The sequence below is a fragment of the Trachemys scripta genome, chromosome 11 (assembly GCF_013100865.1).
Source record: "Trachemys scripta elegans isolate TJP31775 chromosome 11, CAS_Tse_1.0, whole genome shotgun sequence".
In the NCBI taxonomy this organism is placed as follows: Eukaryota; Metazoa; Chordata; order Testudines; family Emydidae; genus Trachemys; species Trachemys scripta.
The window spans coordinates 38,976,269-39,000,645 of NC_048308.1; the positions used below are offsets into that span (position 1 = coordinate 38,976,269).

A 24,377-nucleotide genomic window follows, 5' to 3' on the forward strand; every position below is an offset into this window, starting at 1 on the left:
TATTCTACAATATGGGTGCAGTGCTGTGGAGCCTGTATTACATATTTCAAGGAAGACTTACTAATGTCCTGACATGTCACAACTCAAAGAACGGATAGGCAAGGAAGACAACCATAGACCAGACCCTGTGGATCCATGACTCCATTCTTCTAATTTTCTACATAAATCTGGTTGTTGAAAATAAAGCCACCTAAAATCAAGGCAGCATCATTTTTGCTCAGTTTCATTTCCAAATTCAGGGGACAAAGAGCCACACTTTGTGTTTGCCCCAGGCTAAAAGCTCAGAAAAGGGGGAGACACACACCAGGGATGAGCATGCCATAAAGTTTGGATTCTTTCCACCAGCATAATAATGTAAATAAGATCAGAATCTGGCTGTATGTGTTGCAGAATCACACAGACATGATTTTCCTCTCATTTACATTGGTTTTACACCAGCATAACTCCCTTGACTTAATACTAATTCCTGATTTACACTGTGGCAAGTACTTTTAGGGATGTTAAGCATTTGTCAACAAAAATTACGTTTGGAATGTAATGTTATGGCATTAGAGGACTTGGGGAATGGAGGAAAATGGATCATTTCAAATATTGCTAGAGCATAGTGAGAGAGCTAGAAAACAGCATCATGTTTAGAGTAGCCTTTCATACACAGTATCAAAAGTCTAATTCAAGTTGATGCTAAACTCTAACTGCCTCGTTTTCTCTCATTTGAATGTTTCACAGAATGCTGCTGCAAACACCTACATACATCAGTAACTTTGCTCATGCAAATAGTCCTGTGAAGTCAATGTGATTACCCACATAGAAAAGTTACCCACGTGCACGTTGCCAGGGTCTGGTCCAGTAATTGCACCCAACCTGTTGTAACTGACTTGAAGCTGCAGGAGTTGCTACATAAGTATTCCTTAAAATCAATGCCAATGTTATGATGTCATTTCTGTCATTCAAACTTCTTCCTCCCTCAGTAAAAAGAGAGCAAAACACAGTGATTCTAGGCAGAGTTTCCCTAATTTACTCTTGAAGGTAATATGAGGATTAAAAAGATGTTTTTTTTTTCAGGCCTCCGACAAGTAAATTCTTCACATTAAAAAAAAAAAAAAAGTCATCAATACATTGATTTTCCCTCACTAACAAAAATAATTTACCACAAACACTGTGCTTATGTGAATTCATTCTGCTGTACTTCAGCCTGGAGCAGTTATTTGTCAATTGGAAAAGAAAAAAATTCTCATCATTCCTATTTATTAGCCCTCCTCACCTTAAACTGTCGAAAAATTCTGTTAATAAAAAATTGCCAGCCGTTTTGTCTCAAATCTGCCTGACCAACCCCTTGTAATTCCATCCTTACAGAAGAAATGATGCTATCCACTTCGCCTTCACAAACAAGTCAGGGATATCACCTTCAAACCACAAGCATTTTGCTTAGCAATATGAACTCAGCCTTTTCCACCTGTCATAGATTTTTCAGCACCTCTTACTTAGAGATCCCAAAGTGCTTTACAAAAATGAATCACGTAAGCTTCTACACCCCTGTGAGATAGATTTATCACCTTCTTGCAGATGAAGTATCTAGGCCAGAAAAAGATTAAGGGCCAAATGGTGAACCCCTTACCACCATTGGTGAGCAGTTACTTGCCCAAGTAGTAGCACTGAAATTAATGGGGCTACTTGTACAAATAGTTGCTTGCTTGTGGGAGTAAAGAGTTTTCAATTTGGCCTGAAGTGACATGCCTAGTGTTATGCACTAAGGATGTCTACACAGCAGCTGGAAGGTGTAATTCCCCATGCAGGTAGACATATACACACTGGCTCTGTGTAAGGAATCAGGGCTCAGGCAGTCTGGCCTACCAGTCACAGCTGGGCTGAGGTCTTCCTACTAGGGCCAAGAGTTGCCAAGAAGGAGTTGGAGGAATCGCAAGGCCAGGTCCCATAAACAAGAGTCAGGGTCAGAGTCAGGCCAGGGTCAAAGACAGAGATCAGAGGCAGTACCAGGTTAAACTCGAGAGGCAGGAGGAGTCAGGGTCAAACTCAGGCTGGAGTCAGAGTCCAGAGATTAGGAGACAAGGCAAAGTCTGGCATTTCAGGGGCCATGGTCTCTGTAGTTGCTGAGACAACTTCCTGGGGCAACCCCTGAGGGTAAATAGGGTCACTTGGCCAACCAGAGGGCCACAAAGTACTGTCACTCTGGGTCTTGTGGGCAGTATGTCCTGGAACACCTACTCTCCACATTACTCCCTGGCTGTACCTCTGCATAGCCTCTTCATGGAACTGTGGAATATCACATGGAATATCAACTGCCCCAGGCTCTGCAGACCTGGGTTCTGGTCCTTACACTCTGAGCAAGTGCCTAAAAATAACAGTGTGGCTGCAGCAGCATGGGCGGTGGGTTGGGCAGGATTGTTTTTAGGCAGCTAGCCTGTGCTGCTACGGCCACACTGCTATTTTTACATGCTAGCTCAAGCAGACCGAGCAGGGGTAAGTCTACCTCCCCTGGGAATTACACCTCCCAGCTGTGTAGACACACGCTACATCCCTTAGCAGGGCAGCATGGTCTAGTGGATAAGGCACTGGCCAGGAAGTCAAAAGATCTGCGCTCGATTCCTGGTTTGTCACTGATTCGCTGTGTAACCTTGAGCAAGTCATGTCATTGCTCTGTGCCTCTATTTCCCCTCCCACCCTGTCTTGTCTTTTTAAATTCTTTGGGGCAGGGACAGCTTCTCACTAGACACCTAGCACAACGGGGCCTGGTCTTCAATAGGCACTACTATCATACAAATAACTAACGACCATATAGTCAGTAGCAGGAACAAAATCCAGGACTTCTGATTCTCAGTTTCCTGCTCTAGCCACACGGCCTGCTTTACCAATCATATTGCACGTGAAAGATTTTGTACATGTCTTTGGATACTCTTTTATCTAAATTCTAATTATTATATCGATCATTTTCTGCTATTCCTACTACATTATTCACACTCTCTCTCAAACAAATCAAGCAATACTTCTCCATTGCATCTCCTAAGCTTTCTTTTATCTCAGTAAAACTTACAAGAAATGAAGTTTGAATCCTCTCCTTTCGTTTTATTTATTTTTAGTTAGTAGGTGCTTTTGATTCACTAAACGCCCCCCACCCCCCCCCGTCTGTCTTTCCACCTTTGTGCTTGTTCTCATCTAGAACAGGCTCTTTTGCTGTCTCTTGCTACTTCAATCAAAATGATGGTGGTCTGACTCCGAGTTACTTGGCCTGGACAGCAGTTAATTTCTTGCTTTTATCCAGAATTTCACCACGGGAACCTCTCTCATTTTCCCAGTATATCCATCTCCACTGCTCTCTTCAGTCATTATCACCAGCCCAAATTACCTCAAATGTCAATGCAAACACTGATCCATGAACTAGATGGAGTTGTAGTACGTACAATGGTGACAAAAATTCATTTGGTTTCTTTCATGATATCTTTGTCTCCAAAGCTTAAATTCTAGCACAAAAGGCTTGATTATGCCCTCCAGCCAACAACTGGACAGAACACCCCACTCCACAACCACAGCTATGATTGCCCCCTAGGGTCACAGTGGGTCCAAAGATTGCCCTGGCTTTAAAATGGACTTGCTGGCCTTTGAGCTTCCTCTGTTCTGCCCTGAAATACAATAAAATAAGCATGTGAGCTGGTTAAAAAAAAAAAAAACTCCCTGAAATTTTTTCTAACAAAAACCATTCAGTTGAAACTTTTTATTCTTATATTCTTAATTCTTCATTTCAGTTGATTTTTTGAAAACAAACATTTTGGGTTTTTTATTTTTATATTTTATTATTTATTTTTATTGTCAATTTAAGGATTTTCTGTCTCCCTCCCTTCCTTTTTTCCCTCACTTTAATTATAACTCTACTACTCTTTAACTTGACATAATTTCCTCAATTTTTGAAAAATTTTGGACTGGCAATATTACAGTGTTTCAATTTTTCCTTTTAGCACTCTGTAACTTTTTCAAAGTTGGAATAGTTTTGAAAAGTTAGAGTGGAAAACAAAACTGCGAAAAAGCAAAACCTTTAGATATGATTCTATTGATTCAGTGGCCAAAAAAGGGGAGGAGCGGTGGAGAGGTAGGGAAAAAAATTCAAAATGTTGATTTTTTGTTGTTTTTAAAAACCTAAACAAAAATTTTCCTGTCAAAAAATTGTGAGCAGCTCTAACGGGACCAAATGCACACAAAATCATCCAACTTCAAAGTCATTTCTTTCAGCTTTTCTCTCTTTATTTCTTTATTCCTTTCTCTTGTTCTCTTCTTCCAAGTGTCTGTCTCTACTTCCATCTTCCACTTTCTTCATCCCATTTTCTCTTTTGCTTCCTTCCTTTGTGTTCTTTTCCTGTCTCTCTCTCATTTCCCTGCTCCACTTCTCCAGAGGATCTTTTACCTCTGCCCTTCCCCCAGCAGCTTTATGTCCTTTCCTAGCTCTCGGCTGTACTCCATTCCTGGTTCCCTCTTCAACTTCTAATATTTTCTCTTCCCTGAAATCTTACCTCAAAACATCCTTTCCCCTCACTACCTTCTTTAACCCCACAATCGCTCTTCATTACCCTCATGTTCATTTCCCTCCCTCCATCCCATTCTCTCTTTTGGCTCCTCTCTAACTACATGTTTAGCAGAAGACTCTGGCATCTACTTCCACTGCTCTTGCTTTGGGATTGGCTCTTGCCACTCATGTTCCAGGATGGGCTCCCAGGGTATGGGATTTTTTCTTTGAAAGGTCTCTCTCCTTCAGGGATCTCTTCTCTGTGTAGCCCAACATTTATTGGGCTGTCCATGCGCTTTCTTTAGCTCAAAGCTAGCATTACAACAAGGCAGACAAGCAAGAATCAAAAGGTTAACATTGCACTGGTCTGATGTGTCAGCTAGATATGGTACAACAAGAGCATAGATTGCTATACCAGACTGTTGCATACAATGCCTCAGTTCAAGCATCGGATATATCGGCATATTCCTGTGCCCAACAATCAGCACAAGATCTTATGATGGATAATAAACTAACTGGAGTGACATTAAGTGGCATTGTTAGTAACAGGGGACACTTGGTATCACCATAGGTATGTGCTTAATCTACACTACCGCTAAACATGATGTAATTTATGTCACTCAGGGTGTGGAAGCCATGTCTACTTACACTGGGCTATGTCAACGGGAGAGCTCTCTCCCATCAACATAGCGTGTCTTCACCAGACACAGCTGTACCAATGTAGCGCAGTAGTGAAGATAAGCCCTTAGTCTAGGAATCAAGAGTCTGCTACCCCTGCTGCTTCTTAATTAGGGTGTCACTCTTGGCAACAAATCTGAGGTTTTATTACCTGATTAGCTACAAAGTTAATTTGTAAGAAAAGACATAATTCACTTGTCTGAATTATTAAGATGCAAAATATGAAATGAATGGGAGATCAGAGTTAGTTAAGATGGGATGGTCTTAATTTTTGGTCAGTAATTCATTTACCCCTATGGGGATTCATGGATTTTAATTTACATTTTATTTTAAGTGATAAGAGACTCAATCTTATTGTCATGGATTTCAGTGCAGCACAATGAGGCCCCAATCTCAGTCAGAATCTTTAGGTGTAATACAAATAAGAAATAATAACGAAGACACCTACTTAGTAATATCAAAATTTCTATAAGAAATTTCAGAACTGATATCACCGAGATTCAGTGCTACTTCTGATTTTTCAATCAGTTCCCCAGAGACAGCAATACACAGGTGTCTTGACCTTAAACTTAGGTAATTATAATTAAAGATCTCATATGCCATTCAAAAGCATCTGTAGCTCTCTCTCGCTCTCTATTGTGTAAAACCATTATTCTGCATGTAGTTCCTTTTTTGTTCTCTGCTTCTTTGGACCACTTCCAAGATTTGGTTGGTGGTTATTTAAACCCTTTCTCCGTGTTCTGGTATTTTGTGCTTTGCCTCCTCTGATTCATGGATTATTCCACTCTCAGTGAGATATTTTTTATACCCATTCACAGCCATTCTTCATCCCACATATTGTAAATATAATGCCCATCTAATCAATCATTACTTCTATATCTCAAAATAAAACCATCCTTTCCTTATTAAGTTGAGCAAATTAGTCAAATGAATGTTTTCTAAAACTTGCTGCCTTTTTAGGTCCTTTGGCTCCCAGCCTGTCTCTCTCCCCCACCCCCTTTATAGTCCTTTGATTTGCAAACAGTACCAATTTAGATCAATTAGTGTTTATGGGGATATTTTGGCCTTCCTGATTTTACCATAATAATTTAGTTTTATAGACCACAATGACTGTGGAGGGAGCATCCCTTCCCAGAAAAGCAGGGTCAGGGGTGGCATATAACTAACAAATAATGGTTTCTGACCATCCCCCCTCTAAATCTGAGCTCAATTGATTTTACTTTCATAAGAACGGCAATCATATAAGAGGGAATGTGGTATAGTTAAAAAAAACAGAGTTTTATATATTACAACTTCTACAACAGACTTGCTGTATTATGCTGGGTAAATTACTACTTAGCAGCTCTGTGCCTTAGTTTACCAGTCTATACAAAGGCTAAGAAATGGTGCCCACTTCAAAGAGGTGTTGTGAGTCTCTGTTTATTAACTGATGTTTGTGAACCCCTGAGATCCTTAAATGAAAAGCACAAAATGTTATAATGCAATCAATAATAATAATAATGAATTGCAAAATGCCATTGTTTGTAGCTTCCATATAAAACAAACGTGTGGACAATGGTTTGATTCTGCTCCCACTTACACCAGTTTAAGGCCCCAGTTCAGTAAGGCACTTAAGCATGTATCTAACTTTAAGTACATGAGTAGTCCCATTGAAGTCTGAGACACAGCACACATGCTTAAAATCAGGAACCTGCTTAGGTACCTTTCTGAACTGGAATTGAGTCAGGAGTAACTCCAGTAAAGTCAGTGGCATTACTTCATAATAGAAATAGAATCGGGATCAGGCACATCAGACAGATTCCAGATTCCCCTCCCCCTTTCAAAATGTGTTTTTAATAAGAAATCCCATATTTTAATAAATTGCTTTCTCTTTGAGTCATCACAGAGTGTTCATGAATTAATGCAATTCAATACAGTCTGCAGAGCTGCATCTGTTCCTCTATGGCGTCTCCAGCACAAATCCTGTTCTGGTGAAGTCTTACTACTGTCCTAATGGAGCAAATGGCTAAAGACAGAATTCTTTCTAATGTGTATGTGATATATATGCAATTAAATTCCTGTTATAGTGAAGAATCACTGTCAGCAGAGATTATTTTAATGGATGTACAGTAGTACTCTAAACTAAGTCTTCACCATCTGTTCATCTTAATTATAAATGCAAACACAACATATCTTACATTAGCATCAGAACATAGTGAAATATCAGCGATTGAAATGCCCATACATGCTCTTTGTACAATACTGAATGCATCTGTGCTATTTTTCCTCTCTCTCCCCCACCCACCAACACAAATTGGAACAGGGGAAGGAAAGTGCTTATTCCTCACAGATAATTTCCTGACATGGTTGAATATTTTCCTGGCAAACAAGGATTAATTATAGAGAATTTTAATACATTATGCCTCAGAACACTTTCTAAAAGTATGCAGTGCAATAGGACTGCCACTTAATTTTAGCTCTTTTTAGTTGTCTTGGTTTTTTCCCCGTTTAGCCGGTAAAAGCTGTGAGAAACAGCAAATTCACTCTAATCCTAATAAATCACTAGCTTGCAGTTAAAAAATAGCGGAAATAAACTTGAGCTTTTCTTTTTTATAACTGAAATTTAAAAGAGAGAGACAAATAAAAGGCAATATAAAAGGTAAACACTTGATTGGGAAAGTTTACGGATATACATACATTTCCTTTTTGATGTGGCTCTCTATGGTTTTGCAAACTCATTATTGGGAAGACAATAAAACATGTCAGACCATGGTCTAGCATCTAGATGGTGGAGGTATGGATTCATGGTCTCCTTTAATTTCATAGTTATACTATTAGGTGTTGGATTCTCTCAGTTTATATTGGGGCTGTAGCATCACTATAGTTAATATTGAGACTAGTTTACTGTTTAACAGCCCATTTCTCTATATGCTCTAAAATCCACATGTTGACTCATCTTGAAAATTGCTGTGTCTCATGGGAATCCGGGGTAGGATTAGTGAGCCAAATTTGAAGCTGCTTGAACAAGGGGTTTTGAAGATACAGCCCCCTCCCCCATAACATGAAACCAAAGCAAAGCAAGTCATTGTGATTCTCATCAATGCTAGCATGATCAAAGGGGTTGTTGAGCATTAGGAAATGCACCCATAAAACAGAACTTTATTCTAAGGACCAGTGTAAGGTGCTATTGACTATTTCAGCACCAGGATAGTCATCAGTCAAAACATGAAAAATAAAACACACAAAACAAATTTCAACATTCTACAATAATTCCATCCAATCGACACAAACCAAGGGTACGTCTTTACTTACCGGAGGGTCCGGCAGCAGGCAATCGATGTTCTGGGATCGATCCCGGAAGTGCTCGCCGTCGACGCCGGTACTCCAGCTCGCCGAGAGGAGTACGCGGCATCAACGGGGGAGCCTTCCTGCCGCGTCTGGACCCGCAGTAAGTTCGGACTAAGGTACTTCGAATTCAGCTACGTTATTAACGTAGCTGAATTTGCGTACCTTAGTCCGAAGGGGGGGCTTAGTGGGGACCAGGCCCAAGTGATCACCCCTATCAATTTCATTCCTCATAGAGCAGTAGTTCCTGTGAAAATGGGTTCGGAAGGAAATGTCAGACAGTAGAAAAATCTTAGACACATGGTCCTTTTTAAAGCAAATCTCAAATGATATTCCCTCACCCCAAACTGCTATGGGGGGGGACGGGATCTCAAGCAGCATCCAAACTAAAATAAACTCTTAGAAATAATATTCTAACCCCGAGAGAATTTTTCTATATCATTTTAATTTCTGTTAAAATGAAAATCCTGGTGTAATGTTAATTGTCATGTTTCTACTGCCCCAGCACAATATTGCTATGCTACCACAGGGTCTGGGTAGAGTTTGTGGTGCAAATCTGGGCTCATTTGATCAAAGGTCCAATATATGGTTGCCCATATTATGACCTGCTTTTAATTTTCAAAATGCTCCAAAATCCAAGTGCATAGTGAGATTATGTTGAATATTGGTATGCCTGTCTCTCTTGGTGCAGGCATTCCTCAAATGTAGCACCTTGCAATAGGAGCTGATTTTAATATTCAAATTGCTCTAAAACCTATGTGCCTACCAAAGCTGTCTTGAAAACTGATATTTGACAATAGGGGCTGGCATAGACTGAGGGAGAGTCGAAGGAGAACACCCACTGAGGTGAATGGGCTATTGTGTCAAGCTGTATTCATCACCATGGGGTTTTCAGATGAATTGAAATGAATGGGCCACTTTGCACCTCTACAATGCTACAGAGGGTTGTGCAGAGCCCCTTCCCACTATCCTAACCCCCAAAGGGGAGTACAACGTATGGGCTACCCTCACTCCCCTGTGCTGCCTCCAGCTGATAGATGTGCTCCTCACAGCCTGTTGGTTGCCACCTTCCTTTCTCCACAACTTTTACTGGGGGGGATGAAAGGCTCAGGAGGAGGGCAGAGCTGGTAACTGAGTTAGTGAGGTGTTCCCAGGAAGCCTCCTTCTGCCTTCAGTTATACCACCACTTCCTCAAGACAAGGAAAACTCACTGCCCAAAAACACCCTTCCAGAACACTGAATGCATGGATGCTTAACCCACAGAAAATCAGGCAATAAAGAGTCACAGCACACACCCACACTATTCTTTTTGAGTGACATTTTAGCACTCTCTTATTCCCAGAGATGGAGCACTGCAGAGACACAGCTTATGGATAAAATAAAAGAAACTGTCAGACCATGTCCTCACTAAGGGAGAGGTCACCTTTAGGTGGCCTCCCTTAGAGAACACCAGCTAGCTACACCTGGCCTCTATTCGACCACTTCACTTACCATGCACTAACCCCCCAAAATTGCCTGATGGTACCATCCCATGCCCCTTGTCCAACGGATTCCCTCTGGAACAACATCTGCACTTATCCCAGCTTTGTCATGCCTGCTACCAGACTGCTGCAAATCCCCACTGCAAGAATAGACTATTGTGCTCCTCAAGTTTGCACAACCCACATAACTCAGCACAGAAACGAGGGGTCCATGATCCCTTTGGGTGCAGAGCCACCTCTCTTCATGTCACAGTATGAGCTGTGGCAACCTGCTGCCAATAATCACTATGTTATGGACAGCAGTATTCACTAATGCAGGGAAGGGCAGGTGGAGTTCATGCAGACAAATGAGAGAATACAGTACACCACATAAAATGGCCCATTTACTTAGTTCCTCAGGTCTGTTTATAATAGGGTAGCCCTAGCTGAAACATATTTCTAGAGGGGAATAAGGCACTGCTTGTCAATAGTTATTTTGCATTAAAGTTGTTGGGCCATGCACAAACACATACACTTTGGGCCAAATTTATAAAGGTATTAGTTGCCTAGTGGGATTTTCAAAAGTACTTAATTCCCATCGAAACTCCTATTACCAAATCCAGTCTGGATATGCTCAGGATATGGGAAATCTTACAAGAACATCCATTCTCACAAGTTTTTTGCCAAAGATGAAGGAAAGCTTGGGGGTGGAGGGAGCGGATCTTTTGAGATTTATACTAATTTGGATCTAAGTCTTATGGGAACAGCTAGTGAAATTTCAGCACACTCAAACCTGAATATAAACTCTACTCCTAGTTCAGCCTGAAACCCAAATTCCAAACTTTGGCCTTCAATCAATCAAGATTCGGATACCTCATCAGACCACCCTTCGTATCAACAGGGAGAAACAACGATGTAAACAGGTGACAAATCAAAGTATAAGTATTGCATACTGTAAGTCTAAGCTAAAGTATTTTATTAGACAATCCCTCACCCACTTTTGCCAGTTCTTAGAACTCAGTAATATGCACTTCAAAGAGACGGCTGGTATCAAGTTGTTAAGAAGGCCAAATGAACTCAAACACAGGTGTGTAATGTAAGACTGCACATTAGCCTGCTTGATGTAGTATCATTAAACATTTTATCACTCACAAGTGTCTATGAGGACAATATAAGGACCAAGCCTCACCCATCTAAAAGCAAGCCTTCAACTACTTAAGCAAAAGTAGGTTTGGAGAGCTATCTCCCAACAACTTTGTACTTTGAAAAACAATGTCATGAAAGCACCACAAATCATTAATAATGACACTTTGTACTCATGAAATGAAAATGTGAGCACCTTACATTGCGCCATTTTAAATAACAATATTAAAAGGGAAAAACATTTTGTAATAAACAGCATTTTTGCTGATTGCACATGATTATGTTAAGCAGATTGTTCTACTGGTGTCACAGAGGTGACTTAATAGCTAGCTCCTATAACTAATCTCCACAGCTGACCTCTCCCCTCTGTTGATGAAGCCTATTCAAATCCTGCTGCCCTTTGCTCATTTTAAGATGTTATATTTCCGATCATGAATATATTTGTCAATGTTCTTTATTTTAAACCTGCAAAGATTTCTCCGGTGGTCTTCTTAACCTGCATGATTTGAGTTTTATATATTACTTTATAAAGTGCAACAAAAATTAGTTTTCATTGTTGTTATTATTTTTTACCTGATGCTTGCATGTCATTAATTAAAACAAGAAAAGACTCATAGGGTATCTGAGCACCTGTGAAAAGGAACAGTGCTCATATTCTTCACTACAACTTTAAAATAAAGGGTGGAAACATCACTCGGAGATAGGAAATACAATAGGTCATTTCCACAATATGAATATACATAAACATTAAGAAAAACACTCCCTTGGAAATATCACAAATTAAAAGTTAAAAATCTGTTTTATTAAAATAATATGAAAGGAATTTGTATTTATGATATATATTTCCTCATATATATGCACACATTCCCTGTGTAGACACACACATGCATGCCTACTTAAAATCTACTGAACACAAAACACAAACCCACAGGACAAGCAAGATGCCAATAGTCAATTAAAAAAAAAAAACACAACCTGAAAGAGGTTAAAAAGCAACTTAAAAATAATGATATCTGGAACAGGAGATATTCAAAGTTACTATCAAGGTAAAAAAAAAGGTGAAGAGGAGAGAAGTAAGCATTCCATATGAGAAATACAGACTGTAATAAATGGATCCCTTAAGGCCTGCAAGCAGATTGCCACAAGCAAAACACAAATCCCTAGAGGGCAGTACATAATTAACAATTTGAAGATCTAGCCACCGTCAAAAAGAAAGACAGGGAAGGCTACCCAAAAAAGTGAACAATCATTTTTCTCTCAGATCAGCTTGCTGATTACCCTATAAGCCCATGCTGGTTGTTCCTCAGACTGTATTTTCCTACTTTCCATCACAAATGTTTTCCTGTATGCTGTTTAGTTTTCCAGTAAAATGCTGGGATTCTAGACAGGACACATTGTCTATAACTAGTAAGAGAGAAGCAGTGAAACAAGCATTTCTGAAGGCGGGGGGAGCAGGAATTTAAATCATTGTGAATATCAGGAAGATACATTTCAGACAGATTATAAAAGTCAAGTAAAACTTGAGTAGATGGTGTTTTGTGAAAAGCAAACCATGATGCTATGGAGTACATAAATCAGATTTAAGGACCAATTCATGAAAAACTCTGACTCGTATTTTGGGATCGACAGAATGGTCGTATGAAAGAGAAGAACAACGGGATGTTTTTGTACTGTTGTTTCTAGATAAGTAAGGCCTTGTCTACACTACGAGAGTAGTTCGATTTTACTTAAATCGAATATTTGGAATCGATATTGCAAAGTCGAACGTGTGTGTCCACACTAAGGACAGTAATTCGACTTTGTGAGTCCACACTAACGGGGAAAGCGTCGACATTGGAAGCGGTGCACTGTGGGCAGCTATCCCACAGTTCCCGCAGTCCCCGCTGCCCATTGGAATTCTGGGTCGAGCCACCAATGCCTTCTGGGTAAAAAAATGTGTCGAGGGTGCTTTTGGGTAACTGTCGTCATCCATCCATCACTCACTCCCGCCCTCCCTCCCTCCCTGAAAGCGCCGGCGGGAAATCATTTCGCGCACTTTTCAAGTCATTGACAGCGCGGACGCCACAGCACTGTGAGCATGGAGCCCGCTGCAACCATCGCTGCAGTTGTGGCCGCTCTCAACGCCTCGCAGCTTATCATACAGGTTGCCCTGAGGCAGATGCAGAAAAGTCAGGCGAGGAGGCTACGTCAACGCGGTGATGGCCTGAAGTGTGAGAGTAGCACAGACCTCTCAGAAAGCAGGGGACCCAGCGCCGAGGACATCACGGTGGCAATGGGTCATGTTGATGCCGTGGAACGGCGATTCTGGGCACGGGAAACAAGCACTGAGTGGTGGGACCGCATAGTGCTGCAGGTCTGGGATGAATCACAGTGGCTGCGAAACTTCCGCATGCGGAAGGGAACTTTCCTTGAACTTTGTGAGTTGCTGTCCCCTGCCCTGAAGCGCAATGACACCCGGATGCGACCAGCCCTGACTGTCCATAAGCGAGTGGCCATAGCCCTCTGGAAGCTTGCAACGCCTGACAGCTACCGGTCAGTCGCGAGCCAGTTTGGGGTGGGCAAATCTACCGTGGGGGTTGTTGTGATGCAAGTAGCCAAGGCAATCGTTGATGTACTGCTGCCAAAGGTAGTGACCCTGGGAAACGTGGAGGCGATCATAGATGGCTTCGCAGCGATGGGATTCCCAAACTGCGGTGGGGCCATAGATGGAACTCACATCCCTATCCTGGCACCGGACCACCAGGCCAGCCAGTACATTAACAGAAAGGGCTACTTTTCCATGGTGCTGCAAGCACTGGTGGACCACAGGGGACGTTTTACCAACATCTACGTGGGATGGCCGGGCAAGGTTCATGACGCTCGTGTTTTCAGGAACTCTGGTCTGTTTAGACGGCTGCAGCAAGGTATTTACTTCCCGGACCACAAAATAACTGTTGGGGATGTGCAGATGCCTATAGTCATCCTCGGGGACCCAGCCTACCCGCTAATGCCCTGGCTCATGAAGCCCTATACAGGTGCCCTGGACACTGAAAAAGAACTCTTCAACTACCGGCTGAGCAAGTGCAGAATGGTGGTGGAGTGTGCTTTTGGACGTCTCAAGGGGAGATGGAGAAGCTTGATGACTCGCTGTGATCTCAGCGAAACCAATATCCCCATTGTTATAGCAGCTTGCTGTGTGCTCCACAATCTCTGTGAGAGCAAGGGGGAGACCTTTATGGCGGGGTGGGAGGTTGAGGAAATTAGCCTGGCTGCTGATTACTCACAGCCAGACAGCCGGGCGATTAGAAGAGACCAGCGGGAAGCGCTGTGCATCCGGGAGGCTTTGAAAGCAAAGTTCCTGAGTGAGCAGGGTAACCTGTGACTTTCTAATTTTGTGTACAGAGAAGCCTTCACCCCACTTCCAACACACGTTTCAAAATAAAAATAGTTCTACTTTGTTAAAGCACACCGTTTTCTGTAATACTGTTTTCGCGGGAATTTTTTAAAACTGGGACGCAGACTGTGGTGCGGAGCGGGTGTAGTGTAGTCGCGCGAATGCAGCTTCTAAACTGAAGGACTGACAGGCTCCGGTGCGGTGGGATGGTTCTTTCAACGGAGCCTGTCACCCCTCCTGATAGGGACTGTGTGTATGGGGGTACTATGTGACTTTGTGGCGGGGGGGGACGCTTACAGATCCCCTGCTGTGTGGCTCTGTGATCCTGCCTAAGGACCGCCGCTTCAGATCTCTAACTGCCCTCCCGTGCCACAAAGTCACAGAGCAACCCACCTCCCACCACATAACATGAAAAGAACCTCCCAGACTAACCAGGGTAAGTAGTCACTGCATCACTGCACTATGTATGTGCCCTGCTGCTGTGCCTGCCCCCGACTATGTACCCTGCCAAAGGTGACTGTCCTGTCCAATTACCAACCCCCTTTCCCCCCCTCCTCCAAAAGAACATGATGGAAACAGTAGTTAACAGAAACATATTTTTTATTAACAACTACACAGGGGACTGGGAAGTGAAACTTGGACGGGGGCTTGTGTCAGGCGGGAAGGAAAGAACTTGTCAAACTTTGGGGACTGAGAGCCTTCTGCTGCTCGAGCTCTCTGCAGGGGTGCAGTGAGAGTTAGCAGGGACTCTGCCGCCTCTCCTTCTGTGCACTTTGGGTGAAGGGAGTATGGGACTTGGTGGCGGGGGAGGGCGGTTAGAGATGGACTGCAGCGGGGCTCTGTCCTCCTGCCTCCGTTCCTGCAGAACATCCACAAGGCGCCGGAGCGTGTCCGTTTGCTCCCTCAGTAGTCCAAGCAGGGTTTGAGTCGCCTGCTGGTCTTCCTGACGCCACCTCTCCTCCCGATCCATGTTGGCTTGGTGCATTTGGGACAAGTTCTCCCGCCACTGGGTCTGCTGTGCTGCCTGTGCTCTGGAGCAGGCTATAAGCTCGGAGAACATGTCCTCCCGTGTCCTCTTCTTCTTATGCCTAATCCTCCCTAGCCTCTGGGAGTGTGATGACAGGCTAGGTTGTGAGACAGTCGCAGATGGGGCTGTGGGAATGGGAAAAAGGGAGTGAATTCCTCAGAAAGATAAATGTAGTTGTGAACAAAGAACATAGTCTTTCTCTGTGAACAGGACCATGCACAGCACCTATCACATGCGCACTCAGCACAAGGTCGAATTCTCGGCCTTCGCATTCACTGTCTGTGGTTTTGCAGAGCACTTTTGAGAACCCTGTCAGGACAACGGAATTTCTGTTGCAGGCAGACATGGTAAGCCGTAGATTCGTGGCAGCTTAAAACTTTAATATTAGCAATGGCCTCATTTCACATTGAAATCAATGTCGGTCCCTGCTGCCAGCAATCCGGCAAGCAGGAAGTTTGCTCCTGTCCCACACCCTCGCGGCTGTCCCCGGGAACGATCCCTTTCGGCTGACCCTTTCCCGCCTCCACCGCGTGGCTGCAAACCAGCCAACACTAATAACATTCCCCTACCTCATTCAAAGCAGGTCTTCATGAGCGACATCACCCTCATGAGGATCTCTGAGAGCGACAGACAGAGAATGCTCCGGGAAAGCCTCCAAAGACCAGGGCCGTATGCCGCCATGCTGTGCCAAGCAATGATTCCGGAGTACTTGCTAGTCTCGTGGCGCGGCAACGTGTCCTACTACGGAGGACCCAATAAGGCCGCTCTCCCCAAGAACCTAATGCAGCGGATTTCAAATTACCTGCAGGAGAGCTTCCTTGAGATGTCCCAGGAGGATTTCTGCTCCATCCCCGGACATATAGACCGCATCTTACTGTAGCTGCAGTAGCAGGGACTACACAGTAGAGCGGCTTGGGCAGGACAATCATGCAAAACCGGACATTGCTAGATTTTTTTGAAATACTTGCACTGCCCATGACTGAACCGTTAAGTTATTCAAAGTAATCATGAGAAACCCATTTTTTACATTGTTAATAATCATGTTCTGTTACAAATAAATGTTTAGATGTTTACAACACTTACTGGATGATCCTTCACCAGATTCTGTGTCCGGGGTAACGGCTGGGGAGGGTTGGTAGGGGATCTCTGTAAGGGTGATGAAGAGATCCTGGCTGTCGGGGAAATCAGCGTTGTGAGCGCTGTCGACTGCCTCGTCCTCCTCATCTCCTTCCTCATCTTCCCCGTCCGCTAACATGTCCGAGGATCCGGCCGTGGACACTATCCCATCCTCAGAGTCCACAGTCAGTGGTGGGGTAGTGGTGGCGGCCGCACCGAGGATGGAATGCAGTGCCTCGTAGAAACGGGATGTCTGGGGATGGGATCCGGAGCGTCCGTTTGCCTCTTTGGTCTTCTGGTAGCCTTGCCTCAGCTCCTTGATTTTCACGCGGCACTGCGTTACATCCCGGCTGTATCCTCTCTCTGCCATGTCTTTAGAGATCTTCTCATAGATCTTTGCATTCCGTCTTTTGGATCGCAGCTCGGAAAGCACGGACTCATCGCCCCACACAGCGATGAGATCCAAGACTTCCCGATCAGTCCATGCTGGGGCCCTCTTTCTATTCTGAGCTTGCACTGCCATCAGTGCTGGAGAGCTCTGCATCGTTGCCAGTGCTGCTGAGCTCGCCACGATGTCCAGACAGGAAATGAGGGTACATCTACACTACAGCGGGGAGTCGATTTAAGATACGCAAATTCAGCTACGTGAATAGCGTAGCTGAATTCGACGTATTACAGCCGACTTACCCCGTTGTGAGGACGGCGGCAAAATCGACTTCTGCCGCTTTTTGTCGGCGGCGCTTACTACCACCTCCGCTGGTGGAGTTAGAGCGCCGATTCGGGGATCGATTGTCGCGTCCCGACGGAACGCGATAAATCGATCCCCGAGAGGTCGATTTCTACCCGCCGATTCAGGCGGGTAGTATAGACCAGGCCTGAGATTCAAACTGGCCAGACAGGAAAAGGAATTCAAATTCAAATTTTCCCGGGGCTTTTCCTGTGTGGCTGGTCAGAGCATCCGAGCTCGTACTGCTGTCCAGAGCGTCAACAGAGTGGTGCACTGTGGGATAGCTCCCGGAGCTATTAACGTCGATTTCCATCCACACCTAGCCTAATTCGACATGGCCATGTCGAATTTAGCGCTACTCCCCTCGTCGGGGAGGAGTACAGAAGTCGAATTAAAGAGACCTCTATGTCGAACTAAATACCTTCGCGGTGTGGACGGGTGCAGGGTTAATTCGATGTAACGGCGCTAACTTCGACATAAACGCCTAGTGTAGACCAGGCCTAACATACATACAATATCTGTGCATCTGCTGAAGCCCCAAAGGGCATGCAACTCAAAACTGAGATGCACGGTTCAGAGCAGGCTGAGCAGATGAACATGAGGTACAGCTGGTTCATTCAGTCAGGCACCGATCTAGCATTGAGAACCACATGGGTGGCACCCACATATAGCCCCATTCACTTCAATAGGTCATCTCTGTGTGACTCTGAGTTGCATCTGTGGAATTTGCAATGCAAAATCTGGGCCAAATATGGTATGGAAACATTCAAAAGGGAGATATATTTTAAAAAGGTGATGAGAGGAAAATACTGAAGGTCAACTGTATTGATCACATCTGCTTATTTTCTAGGCCCTTGGGAATGTCAGAGCTACAGTAATTCTATAGATCACATATGGGGCCAAGTTAACCCCTAGAATAACTCTACTAAATTCAGTATAGTTGCACTAGAGAGAAACATGGCCTGTTCATTTGTAATTTTTCAGCTATAGATCATTTTGTCCCAACAATAAGTTACAGATGGTAAATAATGTTAATGTCCTTTTATAGTAAAACCACATTTCTATTTATTACTTTATTTATTGCATACAGAAAACAAGGAAAGGATTACAATAGGCCAGAGCTGAAACATTTATTTCTGTGCCACCATTTTGGTGATACCTAGGGACAATGTATCTAATAATTTCAGAGCAACCATCATCAGTTTGTCTTCCAAACATTGCTTAGATACCACTGGGTCCTCAATAAAAAAGTGCTATGTTGCCATGAAGATCACTGCACCGCCCCTGAAACTCCACATAAAAATGTATGAAGATGACAAATCTTCACAGGCATGAGAATCCAAGTTAAAAACAGAGAAATGTAGATGAATACAAATTCTTCATGTGGCATACTCTATTCTTGTTTTTTACATGGGGAAGTATGGACACTAAAGGCATACATAAATCCAGTGCAGAACACATTGTTTAAAAAACCACAACAGTACTTTGACTATCATATGCGAATACAAAACTATTCAAGATAGTTAAGTCCCAGGCAGATTGCGAAGAGCTACAAAAGGATCTCTCAACAATGGGTGATTGGGCAACAAAATAGCAGATGAAATTCAATGTTGATAAATGCAAAGTAATGCACATTGGAAAACATAATCCCAAATATACAAATAAAATGATGTGATCTAAATTAGCTGTTACCACTCAAGAAAGAGATCTTGGAGTCATTGTGGATAGTTCTCTGAAAACATCCACTCGATGTGCAGCAGCAGTCAAAAAAGTGAACAGAATGTTGGGAATCATTAAGAAAGGGATAGATAATAAGATAGAAAATATAATATTACCTCTATATAAATCCCTGGTACGCCCACACCTTGAATACTGTATGCAGATGTGTTTGCCCCATCTCAAAAAAGATAATTGGAATTGGAAAAGGTTCAGAAAAGGGCAACAAAAATGATTAGGGGTATGGAACGGCTTCCGTATGAGGAGAGATTAATAAGACTGGAACTTTTCAGCTTGGAAAAGAGATATGCGGGGATATGATTGAGGTCTATAAAATCATAACTGATGTGGAGAAAGTAAATAAGGAAGTGTTATTTACTCCTTCTTATAACACAGAAATAAGGGTCACCAAATGAAATTTGGCAGCAGGTTTAAAACAAACAAAAGGAAGTATTTCTTCATACAACACACAGTCACCCTGTGGAATTCTTTGCCAGACAATGTTGAAATATTCATCTCCTCAGCAGGGCCGACTCCAGGCACCAGCTGAGCAAGCTGGTGCTTGGGGCAGCAGATTATTTGAGGCGGCATTCTGCCCAATCCTAGGGCGGCACGGCCGCTTTTTTTTTTTTTTTTGGTTTGTTGTGCTGCTCCGTCCACCCTGTAGGGGGCGGCGCGGAGGATGGGAGCACCCTCCAGCAAGCCCGGCAGGGCAGTCCATGTCCTTCCCTCCCAGCCGACCGGAGTGGCAGGCGGCGCAGCGGTTGGGGCCGCATGGTAGCGCCCCGCTGAAGCCCTGGCCGCCCCCCTTCTCTCTTTCTCCCCCTCGCTCCCTCCCCCTCTCCTCCGCTAGCAGGGCACGTCCCCCTGCACCCTGGCTTTGCAGTTCTGGCCGCCCTGGTTTTTTTTTTTTTTGTTTGTTTTTGTTTTTTGTTTTTGTTTTTTTTGCTTGGGGCGGCCAAAAAGCCAGAGCCGGCCCTGCTCCCCAGGATGAAATACTGAAAGAGAAAACTACCACCTACCACCTTCCTCTTAGACATACAGGAGTAAGTTTCTCGATCGCAAGATTCTGCTGATGAGAACACTAACAAATCTTTTTTCTGTAGCTTGAGTTTCTGCTATCTGAACTCTATTACATAATATTATTTAATTACTTATATTATATTATGTATAATAAATGTAAAACTTATTTTTACTTTTGTAATTATGACCATATTCTTAGTTACTTAGAGCCTTCTTTGGAGCTCTTCTACTCTTTTATAGAAATAAGCATTTAGGAAATTGGTAATAACATCATAGTTTTGACCATGTATTTTCTTAAGGTTATAAATTTTATATTTTAATCTGTCAGTTACAATGGGGTAAAGCCCCTTTTATTTTTAAGGAACTACAGCAATATGAAATAAAGTTATCCACTGATTTATATATATATATATATATATATATACACACACACACACACACTCTCTCTCTCGAGGCTAAATTACTCTGTAATACAAGTCCACTGACTTCCAGCTAGTAAATTTGGCCCTTAGTCGAGATGTTATGGCTACGGGCCAATATGAACAATTGCCACAGTTAGGTCACAAACAAAAGCTGGCCACAGTTAAGCTTAAGATATTATGTGTGCTTTAGTGATTTAGTCCATGCTAAACTGGGTGAATTTACCTTGCCTAATTTCTAATCCTCTCAAACACAGAGTTTGAAAGTTAAACTCAGAATTAAATGAGATTTGGTTAGTGATTCCTTAGCAGAGACTGTGAGATGAAAGACAAAAAAGGAGACAGAAAACAATTCACACAAAAAAAATGTATACAGTGTGACATATCCCCTGTTTCAGCTGCTTTGCACCACTCAGTACAAAGCAGCCAGAAAGTCATCTTCACAAACTATTGGATGTTCCCTCTGGTAAGGGAGAAACCAATCAATACATGTCTAGGCTCACAACATACAACTTTACAGAAGTGATGGGGAGAGGCAAAACCCACAATCACGTGTTGAGGGCTTCCATCGCTATGTACAGACATGTGTACACATATAAAATAATCTGTTATTCATTGCTCATGTACAGCAAGTAATCTCCCATCATTGACTGACAGAAAGTGGGTAATTCAATGAATGTTGTGAAATGAAAACAGTATGTCAAAAGAAATTAAAACTTTTACCCTGAGATCATGAATAGCATTTCCTTTACCAAGAGCTATTTGGAAAACTGCCAGGGAGCTGAGAAAGGCTGCTAAGCAGCACCAACTTTGCTTGCCCTTACCTCCAACTCCAATTATGGGGCCTCAAGAATGCAGCTGACATGACACCTATGGAAATGAGATTAAATCACAGTGTTTTTATTTTTGCTTGGTAGCAGACATTTCCATCGTATGTAATCTATCAAAGATTATGGGCTAGAAAATGTTAGTGTGATTTTCACAGAAAGATCCAAGCTGCAAAGTCCCAGTCTGGATTGCCATCCTCCTAGTATTTGGGGGTGGAACTTGGATCTGAGGTTTTTGCTTTGGGCCCACCTCTACTAATTAAGTCATTCCTGTTATTTTTTATGTAATGCTTGTGAAAGCTCCCACGTAGTGTAAATCCCTTAATTTATTCACAGAACAGATGTGCGATGTCATGGTCTGGATTACTGCAGGCATAGTCACAAAGCCCTCCCATGTGCCTAAACTCTAACCTGGAGAGAATACCTCAGAGTACTCCTGTCCCTATGTATGCCTCTGGCTTTTCTGCTGGAACTACCAGCTAGTGCCAGTGGTAATCTGTAGGATGTGGACACCTATCTACTAGGAACTGGACTGAGACCTTCTTCAAATACAGCCAGCAGATGGCAGTCACTTTTGGTCACTACTGTCACTGACTGCATTCAAACTGGTGAACTAGATATGAACCAGTCAATATATTCCCCAATTGCCCGTTCCTGTAATTTCCATGTTGAAAAACGTCGAACAAAAACATCATTTAAGATTGTCAAGACAAAACCAACTATGTACAGCAGTAAAAGGACAAAGCCTCTATCATGTGGCTTAATTACATTCCCACTTGAGTAAAATATAGAGTTCTTTTAGCTACCATAATTGATGAGGTTCTACTCTATTAACAGTGAAGTAGCACAAGAAACTTATGCTCTCTCAGGCTACGTGACATCTGGTCTCAGGCTCAGTTCAGCCTCTACATGCACTGCTTCCTGTCGGAGTAATTAAGTACATTTTTCTTGATTAACAAAATCCAAACAAGATGAAGAGCTAATATGCTTTTTGCTCTGGGCCCAGTGGAAGAATTTTTACATTCCTTTGGGGATCCTCCACCATTGACTTGTATTTCTAGTTTTGTCTCAAGGTGAATCTAATGACATTTCTCAAAATGGAACATATTGTTCACAATTCATAGGTATCTTTGAGAGGCCTTTTTGCTGTGCCGAGGGATACAGACCCCCATTTTAGGCTTCGAGGATGGGGGGAGGGAAGGGAGGGCAGGGATTCCAAAAACCAGCAAACAGAAATATTTTCTTATTTTGTATCACATTTTAGTGACGGGAGGGGGGGGAGGGAGGGCGGGATTTGACAGGGGATGGGGACTTAAATTTCACCTATAATGTTGTGAGCTCAAAAACACTGGCATTGTACAAATATATAAGAACCAGAAGGTGAAACATCATATACAAAGCAAAATAGTTTTACTATTTAAGCTAAATGGAATGCAAAAAGTGAACAAACAGCAAAATCTGTGAACGCTTAATTTTAATAACGGATCCTGCAAATTTTAGCTCATGTGAGTAATCCTAACTTACACATGCAGTGAGTGTCTAGCACATGTTTGGGCTAAAATAAATGTAAAAGAATTAAATAAACCTAACAAAGCAGAAGACAATGGAGTTAAAACAGAGCTAAATTTGGCTCCCTAGGTGCAAAACCTAGGTCTGTATTAAAAATGGCCTGTAAAATAATTTTATCAATAAACAATCATCTTACAAAACATGCAAGGGATGCCCCCAGAAAATCCCCCCAAAGGGATTTAAAAATGTAAATCTTACTTTAGTTCCCTTTCCCCCACCCCTCTTTTTTAGCCTTTGCAAAGTCTAGACACACTGGATCAATACCTCCTGTTGTAGATGATCTCCTGGCATGGACTAAACAGGAGATGTCATATTCACCACAGAACCCTACTTCAGACTGGAGTGAGCCTGGGGAGTTAATTAAACCCCCTTCCTAGAGTATTGTGCAGATTTCTAAAGTGTTTTTAAATAGCCTTTATTTCATTCCCACATCAATCAATATAATATTGTAATTCAATATAATATTGAAATCAATATAATATTGTAATAACGAGTCTTAAAATATCGTAACGGGTAAAGCTGCAGTCTGCCTCAGGGCTCTACTGTGGATTTGATGTGATCAGCAGCCTGCTTGGTGGGTCACACTGAGAGGAAGCCAACAATTCACAGTGGGTCGAGGTTTCTTGGAACCTTTAAAAGTAAAAACTGTTACATTTTATTTTAAAACAGTGCTAAATGCCTGGCTTAGTCTGGTCACTTGGGGCACTCAGCACACCGCTCTAAAGATATGTGAGGTTATTTTTAATACCCTTGCAGGTCACCTTTAAACGAATTTGCACTTCAGTGATTATCTTTGTTAGAGCACACATTATACCAACTGAAAGTAAGGAAACTTACATGTGCTGTATAGCATCCTCAAAAAGAACAAGATTCATTGCAGCATGAAGCTCATTGTAGTGCTCTAATGAATCTGTTAAAATTCTGGTCAGCTTCTCCCAATCAGATACTGGAAAGTAACAAGGTTCTCCAACACCATGGGCAAAGTGGCAGTAAATTAGTGGCTTATGGATAAATACGTGCTCATCAACACCCTGATGGTAACAATATAGAGATATAAACAAGCATTCACACAGCATATTAACCCTTTATCACATTTTTTCTCCTAATTTTAATGTTTTGAGTGAATTTTTAGTGCTTGTGAAAGCTGCTGAATTGACATCTTTGGAGGCTGAAATCCTCTATCCACAAAACAGATACAGCATACACAGTGGCAATTTACATTTCCCCCATCATTCCCTGCCAACAAGCCACAACCGTAATCTAGAGGGACTCCTTCCAGAAGTTTCGTTTTCATGGTAATTCAGTCTTTGTCTTCTCTGATGAGCCTACCAACAAGGGTGCCAGTTAATGACAATTGTGTGACAGTTTTGTACTCACAATTGTTCAGGAGGAAATGATTTAACACAACCAGATCATTTCACTGAGGCCGCTACTCAAAAAGCATATTTTAGAGAGATAGATAGAT

General features: G+C 42.6%; 1 pseudogene; it reads right to left on the minus strand.

Moving 5' to 3' along the window:
• The window catches only part of LOC117884984, a 195,000-nt pseudogene that overhangs the window by 94,365 nt on the left and 76,258 nt on the right, over positions 1 to 24,377 (minus strand).